Raw genomic sequence first — 12,807 nt, 5'->3', positions numbered from 1 at the left:
TTAAAAAAATACCGACATTTGGGCTTCATCCCCAGAGATTTTAATTATTCTGGGCATCAGAATTTTTAAATCTCCTTGGGAGATTCTAGTGGGTGGTTAGGATTGGAAACCACCTCAGTGTAGTTGATAGATGCAGTGATACTAGCAGTACACCTATCTCGAGGAAAATGGAAGCCGCAAGAATTGAAATGGAAGTAGGTATTTTTAAATGCCAGTTTATTTTTTTTCATACTAGGTATACATAATTTTTTTTTAACATTTCATTTTTTATTTTTCCCCTCCTGGTAACCAGTACTCCATTGTCCATGTCCATGAGTCTCTGTTTGTCCTGTTCATTTGTTGCTTTTAGGTTTATATCCCACATATGTGATATCATATGATTTTTAGCCTTTTCTTTCTGGCTTATTTCACTTAGTGTGATTATTTCAAGGTCCATTCATATTGTTGCAAATGGCAGTAAGAAATAGGTATTTTTAAATAATACCTGTTGCCCTTCGGGTCTCAAATGCAAACCGGATTCCCACAGAGATCTCCTTCTCCCTATCTTCCTCCTTTATTGAAGCCTGCTTTCTACAAGAACTAGCATTGAAAATGAAACAAAACAAAAACTAGAGTTTTATTTGCTTTAGGATGTCGATAGTGTTGTTTTCCACTCTGTCCTCCCAGCTGAGGATGACCTGAGCCACCTCATGCATTCTCAGATGCAGCGGATTATGACTGAGTGGCCTTCTTCGCTCAGTCTGACCTCTCTGAGCCTCACTTCCTAGTGGGGCATTAATCAGTGCGGCAGAACCCGGTACACACAGAGGGTTTGGACTGTCTCATGAAATGGACGGTCACATGCATACAGCAGTCTTTGTTTTGTGGTCTGAGGAGGCCCAATGCTAGATTTTTTAGGAGGCTACTTGAGAAAAAACATTTTTTTGGTGATTACTTAATTTCCGTTTGATAAACAACTTTGAAGTCTGTTTATCTTTGAAAGAGAGTGATGACCAGGAGGTAAACCCTAAAAATTCTTCACAAAAGCATATTAAGGTTTATTTTTTAAAGCCATTTGGAAATTAGATCTGAGAATAAAAAGCTAGTGATGGACAATTGAAGGTCAACTAGTCTCTCAACTTCTGTGTTTAGGTTCCAGAAAAACTTCCTTCAGCAAGTCTGTTTTGTCATCTTTTGCATTTTACATGAGGATATTTTATGGTGTAATGCTTCTTTTTCAGAACTTTCTTGGGTCCGAATTTTGGATTGCGCATTGAAAATGCCTTTGAGTGTAGGAATGCCAAAAGAAAAAACTTAAAAAGTTTCATCCTTTTGCTAATTTAAAATTGATTCTGGAGAACAAAAATGAAAATTCAAGGCCGTGCGTTCTCCTTTGAGTCCGGTCAGTGAGCTCACCCTAGTTATAAGTAACTTCTCCAGTAGCACTCAGTTCTTCTGGTCTCGTTGACCTCCCTTTTTTCCTTTCTGTAATTACTGAATGTTGCCCTTAAAACCCATGTAGGACCAAATACAGAATCTAAACTCTGTGATCTCATCACCACAAAAACAGGCTGTAGAGACAGTCCTTCTTCTCACAGGAAGCCACCTCCCCTTGAGACCTCTGTAACTCTGTAATTTATCGTGGTGCCTTTGTAGTCTTAAACTCAAGAGGATTTGCCCCCTGCTCTGACAGAAGCAGTGTAACAAGGGGGTTGCTCTAGGTGGAGAAGAGGCCAGCGAGAAAATGTGTGCATAACTTGTCATAGATTTCATTTTAAGAGCACACACGTCTGTGGGTCCTCTGGGCAGAGGGTCTGGCTGACAGTGGGCACGGTCACGTTGTGGGCTGTGATGGATACTTGCCTGTTGGTTGTGGTTGGGACAAATGAGAAGCCTGCCTTTTCTGCTGAGGTATGCTTTATGAAGGGCTCGCAGCAGCTGTGAGGTGGATTCTATCCCTGGCTGCCAGAGCCCTCTGTAATGTGGCAGGTGATCCTTTTTATGAGCGAATAATAGGAGGACGCCTCAGATATTTGAGCTGCTGTTCACCAGGTGGTGCTGTCCTGCAGTGAATACTTAAATACTACCCAGTGAGGTGAGCAAGCTGGTGAAGGAAGAACCTGGGGTGCTCAGAAGCCTTGGGAGTATTTGTGGGCTGTCGCTGACCATGAGATGAGGCCTTTTTTGAGGACATGTTAAAACATTTGACAACAGGTGACCACCTGGTCCATGGAGGTTTCTCCGCTTTCTGCTTGAGAGCTCCGTTTTCTCTGAACTGGGGGGAACACAGAACCTGTCCCCTGCATCACCTGGTTTCGTCCAAGAGAAAAACTGTACTGTTGTCATCTTTGAAATTCTGTTGGGTGAGAGGAGCGTGGCTTCTCCATCTTCCTAACAGACTTAAGTGGAGAAAGGCCTTTGCATGCAAAAACCTACTGGTCCTCTGGTACTCTGCCAAGGTGGTTTGGTTGTCCCAAACGTGGCTACCCATGATTTTGTCCTTATTCATCAGTGAAACCCAGTAGCACTGCTGGACAGAGGAAATTGACCTGAATGACAGTCTGGTTGTCTGTGTGTTTGAGCATGGATAGCACCTTTGAAAAAGAACACTTTGCAGGATTAGTGTAGAAGTAGAGAGAATATTTCCCAGGGAAACAGACTGAGCCAGTGATGGAAAAACTTCTCATTGGAATTTTTTAGTCAACAAACATGAACTGAGCATCTGCCTCTACTTCTGGTAAGTGCAAGAGAGTGGTGTAGGGGGTGGCAGGTGAGACCAGCCCTTGAGAAACTGGTAAGAAGGGAGGTCAAGGCAGAAGGAAGCAAATGCTAGAACACAGGTACTACCAAGGGGTTCTGAGTGCAGAGGAAGGGCTGGTGAGTTGCTATGGGGGTGGGGTGCGCCATGCAGGTGATATTTGAGCCGTTCGTAGAGAATGAGTAATTTCCAGAGTGGGAGAGAGGTGTTTCAGGCTGAGGGAACAAGGAGAACAAAAGTGTGAAATTGGACGGTGTGTCGGGAAATGGTGAGTTGCATAGAGAGCTGGGATCTGTGAGGAGTGAGGCAGGAAATATGGGAAGGAGGTATTCTGGAGAACTTTAGAACCCTAAGTGTTTGAGAGGGTTCATGGCTCCTTAAACCTTTCATTGTGCATTGGGCTGCAAGAGAAAACCTGCCATGGAGAAGGTAAATGGGACACTCAGTGCCTTGCTCAAGATGAGGGGCTTCCAGTAAATGCCCCTGCTCAGCTGGAACAGAGGGTATCAGAAGAAAGGAGTTCCCTTGGGTTTGCCAACCAGTCACGCTGCTTTTCCCTGGATTAAGGGAACATATATATATGCTCCTGTCTGTCTTGTCCATCATGGCTGCGTTGGGGTTTTTAGGGAGGTTGGAAATGGTTTTGTAAACTGTACTTCTTGTCTCACCCTGTGAGTGCACTGACGGATTTTCTTTTTTCTAGTTCCCCGTCCAGCTTTCTGTGGCCGGCTTGTCCAGAGGAACTTTGCTGGTGCTCCCCAGTGAGACAACCCCTTTCTGTTGCACGCAAGTGGAGTCTGGGGTGAGGTGAGGTGAGGTGAGGTGAGTGAGATGTCTGAGGTGAGGGAGAATCTGTACTCTGACGTTTTTCCAAGATATGCTATTTTCTGAAATTTTTGAGGGCTATGAAGGTAAATTGCATTTTTATTCAAACAAATTTAAGGATAATGTTTAAAAAATCAGTGTCTAAGGAACTATGTTAAAGCACTCTTAAATAATATGGGTGCTTCAGTACATTTTTTGAAAAATTCCTATTTTACTTCCAAACCACTTCAGGGTTTCCCCTCCCCCTCCCTTTTCCCTCTTTTTTTATGGTATCTAGCACAGTACTTTTCCCCTGAAAACATTTAATGTCGCGTGAATGGCTTAATATTTTGGCTTACAGTTTGCAAACGTAGAAGTGCAAGTGATAAAATTCGATTTTTAATGTCAGACTGGCTGGCTCTTCTTTATTGTTGTCATTCTTCCGTTCCCCACGAAAAACTTTGTGAAGTTTAATTACACACCTCCCTTTAGGTTGCCAGGAGACAAACAAGGGGACGTTTGCAGCCTGACTTTTCCGACTGCTCTCCCTAGGTTGGCGTTTTAGGGTCACGCCGCTTACAGCTCTGACTTAGGTTCTGTTAACTTATTCTGAGTTGTGCTGTTCCTTTCCTCTGGGTTTCAAGGATTTTCTAGTTGTGTGGCTTCAGGAACTTTAGGAAGTTGCTAAACTGCTTCTGTACTATAATTTTCCTGTACTGTAATCTTACGTGTAAATTGTGAAACAAAAGTACCTACTCGATTTAGTGAGGCTGGAGGCTCCTGATGGTTAAGGTTTTTCTTTCTTCTTTTACTTGTATGTAGTAGGACTCAAATATTCCTCTTTCCTTTAAGAAGAGACAGAATTGGCTGAGAAGTCTCCGGTCCCATCTTAAGTGAGCACAGCTTGGAGGATTGCTCTCGGTTATGCTCAGCTGCTCACAGTTGAGACGGTGGAGCAGAAAGCCACAGGAGGCCCTGGACAGAATGGTTGACTGGGGGCGCTGAAGCCTCAGCCCTGGATCCTTTCTCTGTGGGTGTTGGAAATGTTCCTCCATAGGAGATGGGGGTCAAGGTTAAAGTTGTTTTGAAACCTCAGAATTCTTGAACCGTCCATGTGATGTGCCAGGCACACTCTGCCATCTGTCCGGTGTGGCGTGTTAGCAGGATTTCATATTCTCCACTCTCCCCTCCCGCCATGCCTTGCTAGTCCATGTGGAACAGAGTAGCCACATTGCCCTCCCCCCAGAAAACACTTCGGGGGATTCTTCCAAAAGCAGAACTTCTTAACAGAAATATAGCAGGGAGTACACATCAGAATCGGCCATGAAGCTTTAAAAATTAGGATACTGAGACCCAGGTGTGCCCACCTAGAATTTCAGGGATAGGGAGAGAATTTTTGCAGTATGTGTTTGTTTTTAAAGCTCCTCAAAAGGCAGTGGTGTGTTAAGTTCTTGAAAAATATTTCTATATGGAGTAGACTTAAAATCAAAAAATTCTTTCTTAGGCTGAGCAGATGTTTTGGGGGAATTATTTTTGAACTTTCCTAACTAGTTTAACCAGTTTATACTGCCAACCCAAACATTCCCTTGTTGTGCCATAATTTGCATCGTAGAACCATTTTATAACTCTAATTTAAAATTGTCTGCGACAACACTTTCTACGGTTGTAAGTAACAAGCAAGGAGGAAAATGACATTGAAGAACAGTTTACTAAATTTAACAAGAGCTTAGGCTTATTTAGAAATCCAGGTGGGAATCTGTTTAAATGGAATTTTACCAAAGTATGCAGAGATTTGCATATTGAAACCAAAGCCTTTCTAACTGTGATAACACATTTCTCAAAGTAACATTGAAATAGTAATTTAAGTGTATTGCCCTTAGAGATTCATTGGACAGGAAATTTATTAAGTTATACATTTTTTTTCCTTCTCCAGTTTTTGGGTAGAAGAGAATTAGCTAATTTTTCTCCTTCCCTGGGACCAACTTCAGGAGGTGGATAGGAACTTAATAGGAAAGATCATTTTAAACAGCTTTTGTGGTTTTTAACTCTTTTGAAAATTCCCTTTCTATGAAAGAAAACCTTGCAACCTGCTATTTGAGGTTTTAATAATTCGATGGGTTTAATGGAGAAGGGGGAGTTTCTATTTTGAAATCATTTACTGTTTAGAAGGGACTTTACAGATGACCTGTCCTCTGGTTTCCATTGCTTTAATTTCCCAGAAACAGCTCGTGTTAAGGTCACAGATGGGCTCTGAGAGGACCCTTGACATTTCTGTGGCTCTTGATGCTGCCGACCACTCCTCGTTTGCAACTTTCTCCTCTGGGTGAATTCCTTTGCACTATCCATGACTGCTTTTCTTTCCCTTCCATTTCTTCCTAGGTCCTGCCGTGTCTGCCCGTAAGTGTTCCTGTTCCTTGGGCTTTCATCCTTGGTGGTTTTCTTTTAGTCTGCTCAGCCTTTTTAGGGGACCTCAGTACTTCCCATGACTTCAGCCACCACCCACATGTTAATGTCCCATAAGTCTCTGAGTTCACCCTCATCTCAAACAATCTTTCGGGCATTTCTACTTGGATGACTCATGTACTTTTATCTTGGGATATCCAAACTGAACTCATTTACCTCTTAATTATTGCCTACTTCTTGCCCCCCTCCCCCTCCCTAGGTCCTCATCCCCATGCTCTGTCTGCTTTCCCACTTTGGTCATTAGCACTATTCAAGCCAGAAGTGTGATTCATCCTTCACTCTCCTTCAGTCAGCCCCATATTTTAACTGGTGATTAAGTCCTGTCATTTTACTATCTTAAGTAAAAAAAGGAAAAAGCCATTCTGACTTTTTTTTATTATTATTATAGACTTTAAAACTTATATTTGGTTGAGCCTATATAAGCAGATACAATAATATGAGACAGTTATGACCATTTATTTAATCTACATTTCATGCTAGGCATAGTCCTAGGTACTTACCATGTGTTATTTCTAATTTTCATATCTATTTTGTAGTATATCATCTGTTTTAAATGAGGAATCTAAGGTTCCTAGAGATAAATGTACAGGCCCAGGATCACAGGGCAATTAAAGCACAGTGGAGTTAGGATTTGGGGATTTTAAACCTAGGGGTTGGTCTGCCTGACTCCAAAATCTTTGCCATCATGTCACTGTCTTGCCTGTTCCCATAATGCCACAACATTGTTTTAGACTTCTAGTGAGTAGGTTGACTTTGTTGAGGGCAGAAACTAGTTTTATTCATATTTCTGTATCATGGTATATTTTTTTCTTATGCAGTAGCTGCTAAGGACAACGCTCTTAATGGCAAAACCATGGTCCGTGTCTTTGGTGGTTTCATCTGGGCTCAATCCCTGGTTTTCTATTAGCTGAGCATTAGCTGAGTAGGCTGAGATTAGGACAGTGGAGTCATGCTGCGTATCCCCATAGAGTTTTTTATGAGAATCAGATGGGATGGCATGAGGAGAAAGTGCTCTAAAATTCAAAGGCGTTTGTAAGAAATTCTTTGTAGTTGTGGAAGTCAGTAATTGGCTGACTCATACGCCTCTCTTTTTTGTTTATAAATGACAGTGTGAGGAAGTATAAACTCTTCTGGATGTTTGATCATGCTGATTGAATCATACCTGTGCTGGCAGTTATAAAGGGAGAAAAGGCTCTTTCAAGACCTTGTTAATAAAGACATAGATAGATCTAGTTTTTAGTTCTGAGCATAACTTTTAGAACTGATAAGGATATGATCTACAAAATGAGATGGTTCATATTTAGTTATAGTCTAGTGAATTAAAGCAGCGTTTACTGAAGTTCTTTATTCTGTTCAATTGATGTTGGGAGGGTAGATTTGGAAATGTTTTGCACTGCACCGAAAGGAACCCTAAATGGTGGCACAGATTATTCTGTATTTCGTTTCCTCATAGATCTTTTGCCCATCCTGAGAAGAAAATGCTATCTTTCATAGTTAACCTTCCCCATCATTTTGATAACAAAGTTTGTTGGAGGAGAGGGTCCCTTTTGATATTATGTGAAACTGATTTGTCATTGTGGAATTTAGAAATTAACCTTTCTAAGTCTTGAGATATATATATATATATATAAAAAATATTTTGTACAGAAATGCCCTCTAAATTTGGGGCTATGCTGTCTATTTTTGCATGGTATTAACTGCAATGTCACAAAGATAATGTACCTGAAGCATATAGGTCCTTGGTAAGTAGTAGCTTTTATTGTCCAAATTTAGTTAGAGAGTCCTAAATTGTCAGATTTAAAAAGGTTAAGTTGGTCTATGAGGAAAAGAATTCATGTGAGATGGAAATGGAGGGAGGAGAGTATAAAGCAGTGGTTTCGGGAGTGTGGACCCTGAGGAGCGGCATCTCAGCTGGGACTTGTTAGAAACATTAAGGCTCAGCTTCATCCCAGCCCAAAAAAATCAGACTCGGGGGATGGGGCTCAGCAGCCTGACTTAACAAGCCCTACAGGTGATTCTGATACACTTTAACTGGCCTGAAGTTAGAGAAAACAGGCTGCAGGCTTTTGGAGTAGTTGAGGGCTATAGTGAAGACCTCCCCAGAATGGTGGGAAGGAGCGGAGAGGTGATGGAACTGGTGAGACTTACAGTAATTTGACTGGCTGTTTAACAGACGGGGAGGCCATGAGGATTAGGGGCTTAGAGGCGGGCAGACTAAAAGGGTTTATGCTTCTCAGCAGGAACTTGGAATGCAAGCTTTGGAGGTTGGGAGGAAGAGGAGGATGAATTTAGTTCTGGACATGTTGAGTTTGTGTTGCCAGGATTGGTGTCAGCAAGTGTCTGTAGTGCAGGTAAAACTGGAGATTTGTGAGCCGCCCTCATGGTTGAAAACGAGGTTTTCAGATTATTTTTCCAAGGAAAATGGTGCAGAGAAAAGAGAGCCCAGATTAACTGGTTTGGAATTGCACATTTGGGATTACGGCATCCAGTTTCTCTTTCAGTAAAATAAGTATAAATGTTTAGGAATACATGGTGATAATTTGTTTTTATTTAAAACCAAAACATTATGTTGCAGTTTTGTCATAATGCTACCTTTAGGCCTCATGGTTGTGCAATAGAGGGTGGGCTGTGTACATCATTTAATCTTGAGAGCCAAGGCTTAGTGTGTTAAAGTCAGCGTTCTAGTGTGTCTTTCTTTCCTCCAGCCAAGAGAGGAAGTGGGGTGCGGTGGTCAGAGCGAAGGTGTGGCCAGGGACAGGCTGCTGAGTTTCTCTCTCATTTTCTCTATCTGTCTACAAGGACAGTTGGAAAGTTATAGTTCTACCTCCTGCTCGTCTGAGGACTAAATAAGATAACTTCACAGTGAAAAACCTAACAGTGCTTGGCACAGGGTATCTCTGCTTCTATTATTTTCTTGGTGGTTTGTTGGACTTGTGGAGTAAAGGTCTATTTATAACAGATTTACCATATTCTTAAGAGGAGATAATTATCAGAAGTCAAAATATAACTGAGTTGGAGATGGATTTGCAATTCTGAATGAATTATCAGTACATTGAAATATGGGCTTTATTAGGTTTTTGAGAAGGCAGAAGCAAGTTAGCTTGGGATTTTTGATTACATAAAAACAAGAACCAGGTATTTAAAAAATTATTTTATATCCACCTTTGTTGCAAACTGAGTATTTTGCTGTATCATAAAGATGTTTCACTGAGGCTATGAAAACTTAGTACATTTGTGCAACATCCTCATTATGTCTAGAACAATTTCATATCCACTACCTCTGAATCAAAGTCACTCAAGAAACATGTGTTCCTGTTTTTCACTGGGTTTTAATTAGACTGTTTTTTTTTTTTTTTTTAAAGGAGCCGTTTGGATTACACACTTATATTTAGGAAATATGTAATGGTGCTACATGTACATATGTAAGAAGCCTTCTCAGTTTGGAGACTGTAGCTTCTGAAACTCCTCCTCCCCTCACTTGGGAGAAAAGTGATCTGTGTGCGTGCGTGTGTGTGTGTGTGTGCACGTGTGCGCGTGTGGTTTCCATACCACTTCACAGTACAGATTTTGTTGCTTGGATCTGAGCTATGTTTCATACTGTCTCTGTGTTAAGAGAAGTGGTGACAGAATCCATGATCAAAGGTTTCACTACAGAGTTACTAAGGGCTTTAATTGAACATTTCATTGAGTTTTAGAGGGAAAAAAAAATATCTGACGTTCTTACGTGGCATGTCACATAATTTCAAGTGTAAAGTTTGAACCTCATAGATTTGATTTAAGTTTTATGGGACTTCTAAAAATAACATTTGTTAACTCCATGTATAGGAATTAATTCTAATTCAGAATTTAGTCGAAGCGTTTTTTTGCTGTTGGGTCAGGTTTGAATGCCTCCAGTTTAGTTCAGAGCTATCATCCCAGCTCTTCTAGAACTACACAAGGCTTGCATCTTTCTGGGAAGTTTAGCTGTTGCCACAGCTGAAACAGTGAGCCAGACTTAGGTAATTTTATTAGTTCAGAAAGTCTTATGCTCCTGCAGCTGTTGTTGTAAGTCCTAACCATGAAAACAAAAACCATCTCAGTTATCCAGGATCCATGAGAAACTGGCAATGACCCAATGTAAGTCCATTTATTTTGGACTCCGGATTATATTTATCTTTATACGGGCATCCCCTGATTGAGGGCATGTGACTGGGGGATGGCCTGACTGTATGAGGCAGTGGGGATAGGAAAGGCCAAGCCTTGGCTACTACCTCACTAGAAAGCCTGATCCCGTTAATTTGAAGACTGATTGCTGGATTTTAAATGCTTTGAAAAAGGATAAGGAGAGCACCCAAGAAAGCAACAAAACCAATGTAAAATACCAACAAAACCAATGTAAAATACACTTGTCTCAAATATTCAACCTCTTGTTTTTGTGTGTCTCACGGTAAATTTCTACAGGTCTTTCTCCTTCAGGGCCAGGCTAGTTTTTGGGGGTTTGTAATTTGGCAGTGATGGACTTTTACTGACTACCCTGAAAACTGGTCATGGGACTCAGCATTTGATTGCAAGGAGTGGTACAGATGTGGAATACCCATTCCTGCTAATGTTTGCCAATCAGTAAATTGCTATTTAATTTTCTGAATTTCAGTGGTTCCATGAGCTACTGTTTCTCTAGAAGGACCTGAGCTATTATTAGCAGAGCTCTTGGCAAGTCTGAGTAATCGTTCTATTGAGTCTGACTCTGATTCTCTGGGTCAGGGTCCCTCACCTTTGAGGTCACTGGATGAACTTCGGGGTTTCTGTAAACTCGAATGAGTGGAAAAAAATTTACATATTTTCGCTAAACCCTAACCAAACTGACCTTTCCTTCAGTCATGAAAGTGGGACACAAACCAGGTGCTATCAGTAGCACCTGTGTCTTTGGCACGTAGAAATTACAGATCTTTGTCGCATGTTGTTGGAGATAGTTTAAACTCATTTATGCCCCTCATTGCTTAGAAAACTACACTAGCTATTAGACCTGCAGCTGTATCTTGTATTTTATGCATTAAGAAGCACACATTAATATAATCAGATTTGTTTTTTAAATATTTTGATCTCTGCTTAAATATAATTGATTTTCTTTGTAATCTTATTTTCAATGTCGAAATCTTTCAAAACACTGATTAAGAGGGTCTAGATTGCTGAAGCAGTTCATGGTACTGAAAAGGTCACAAACTCCTGCCTTGGACAGTAGTACCCTTGCGTCTTTTCCCTCTTGCTTTGAGATTGGGTTTGCTAATGTTAAAAAAAAATAATAATAATAATTAATAAAGTCCTAACATATTTAGCTTTTGGTTCCTGGCCTGACTTCTATCATCTGGAGCTCTGGTATTCCCCATTATTGGAATTCATTAACAAAGGCATTGCCCGTTGCCATGTGACCTTTCTCACAGGCCCCTGTGGCATTCTCTTTTAAAATTTGCCTGTTTATTGCAGCCAAATATGTATGGTCGAGAATGATTTTCCTTACAAATTTCAGATAAGAGCATAGTGCTACTCGTGTTATTATTTGCTTTAGCTATGGGAAGAGATGATAGTGTGTGGCTTGTATGGATTTGATTTAGCTGTCCACTGTGGGCATACACTAATTTATTTATATGACTTGATGTCCAAAGTTAAAATCTTATTATGTCTATCGGGCTTTGTAAAACTGCCCAGAGGAAGAAAGTTTGGGCATCAGGTCATTCCTTGCCTCATCCCATCGCCTTTGAACAAGCTTTTAGCCATTCATTTAGTGAGAAATGGGGTGGTTTTTTAACTCTTCTTTCCCATAGTTCTACTTTTGGGATAAGTATTAGGAATAGGGAAAGCATTGCCCATGTGACACAGAGATCCCAAGTAATCTTGCCCGTTGGCAATATGGCTCAACTCCCAGTGTTCTCCCCCTGCGAGCTCATGGATTGAAGTGCTTGCTCATGCTAGCGTGCATTTTGTTGCATGATGCCTCCAGGTCATGTACATGAACAACACTGTATAGTTTGAAATAACTCTAAGTTGAGGGAGTAGATAGTAGTTGTCTCTCAATAGAGGTAAATTCTTTTTCTAAGAATGGAGCCATAGATGATTTTTTCCCCCATACTTGGCAGTTTTGTCTGTGTATGACCATCTCACCAGGCCCCTGGCAGCTAGTCTCTCATTTTCTATTCAAAAAAGAGACATGGGGTAGGGATTGCATGGTCAGACTCTGGAGCCAGACTGCCTGAATTGGTACCACAGCTCTGCTTCTATGCGCTGTGACCTTAGGCATGTGACTAGCCTCTCGGTGCATTTGTAGAATGGAAATATTTATAGTACCTACTGTAGAAGGTTGATGTGAGGATTAAATGACTATATGCTAAGTGCTTAGAGCCGGGCCTGTAATATAGTTATTGGTAAATTAAGTGGTGGTGGCCACCCATTAGAATCTGGGTGAGTTTTAAAAAACCGAAAATAAAACTATATAGATATTGAGAACTCCCGTTCTAATGAAATTAGGGCCTGGGGAAGTTAGAACTTTGTTCAGAGCATCATAGCAAGTCACTGACAGAAGTGGAGGAGAGGTTTTGATGTCTTATATTCTAAGACTTTAAGTGAAAGATGCATCTGTCAGCTGCATAAGCAAGAGATCTTTCTGTAATGAATAGCCGCCTTTCACCAGGCATCTTTGAAGTTGTCTGACCTTTTTCACTTTGAGGCCAGATGCAGTGCAATTTAAAAAATTTAATTTCTTTAGATTTATAATACCAGACTTCATTCAGCTAGCATTGATTGATTGAGTGCCTTTTAACACTTTTTGAAAA

The 12,807-nt window shown here is 40.9% G+C and overlaps 1 protein-coding gene across 13 annotated transcripts in view; it reads left to right on the top strand.

Annotated features, from left to right (window-relative positions):
- The window catches only part of TANC1 (tetratricopeptide repeat, ankyrin repeat and coiled-coil containing 1), a 209,703-nt gene that overhangs the window by 48,475 nt on the left and 148,421 nt on the right, over positions 1–12,807 (top strand). For 8 of the 13 annotated variants that reach the window (XM_036237311.1, XM_036237310.1, XM_036237309.1 and 5 more), the window contains exon 2: positions 3,441–3,554. The exons of 1 other annotated variant lie outside the window; for it this stretch is intronic. The gene's annotated coding sequence lies outside the window, so the exon portion shown is untranslated. Of the gene's footprint in view, positions 1–412; positions 2,717–3,440; positions 3,560–12,807 lie in introns of those variants that run through there. 4 more of the 13 variants (XM_016152858.2, XM_016152852.2, XM_036237303.1 and 1 more) reach the window with 3 other exon arrangements.

Source organism: Rousettus aegyptiacus, unplaced genomic scaffold (genome assembly GCF_014176215.1).
Source record: "Rousettus aegyptiacus isolate mRouAeg1 unplaced genomic scaffold, mRouAeg1.p scaffold_m13_p_2, whole genome shotgun sequence".
Taxonomy (NCBI): Eukaryota; Metazoa; Chordata; class Mammalia; order Chiroptera; family Pteropodidae; genus Rousettus; species Rousettus aegyptiacus.
This window is presented reverse-complemented; position numbering and strand designations above follow the sequence as displayed.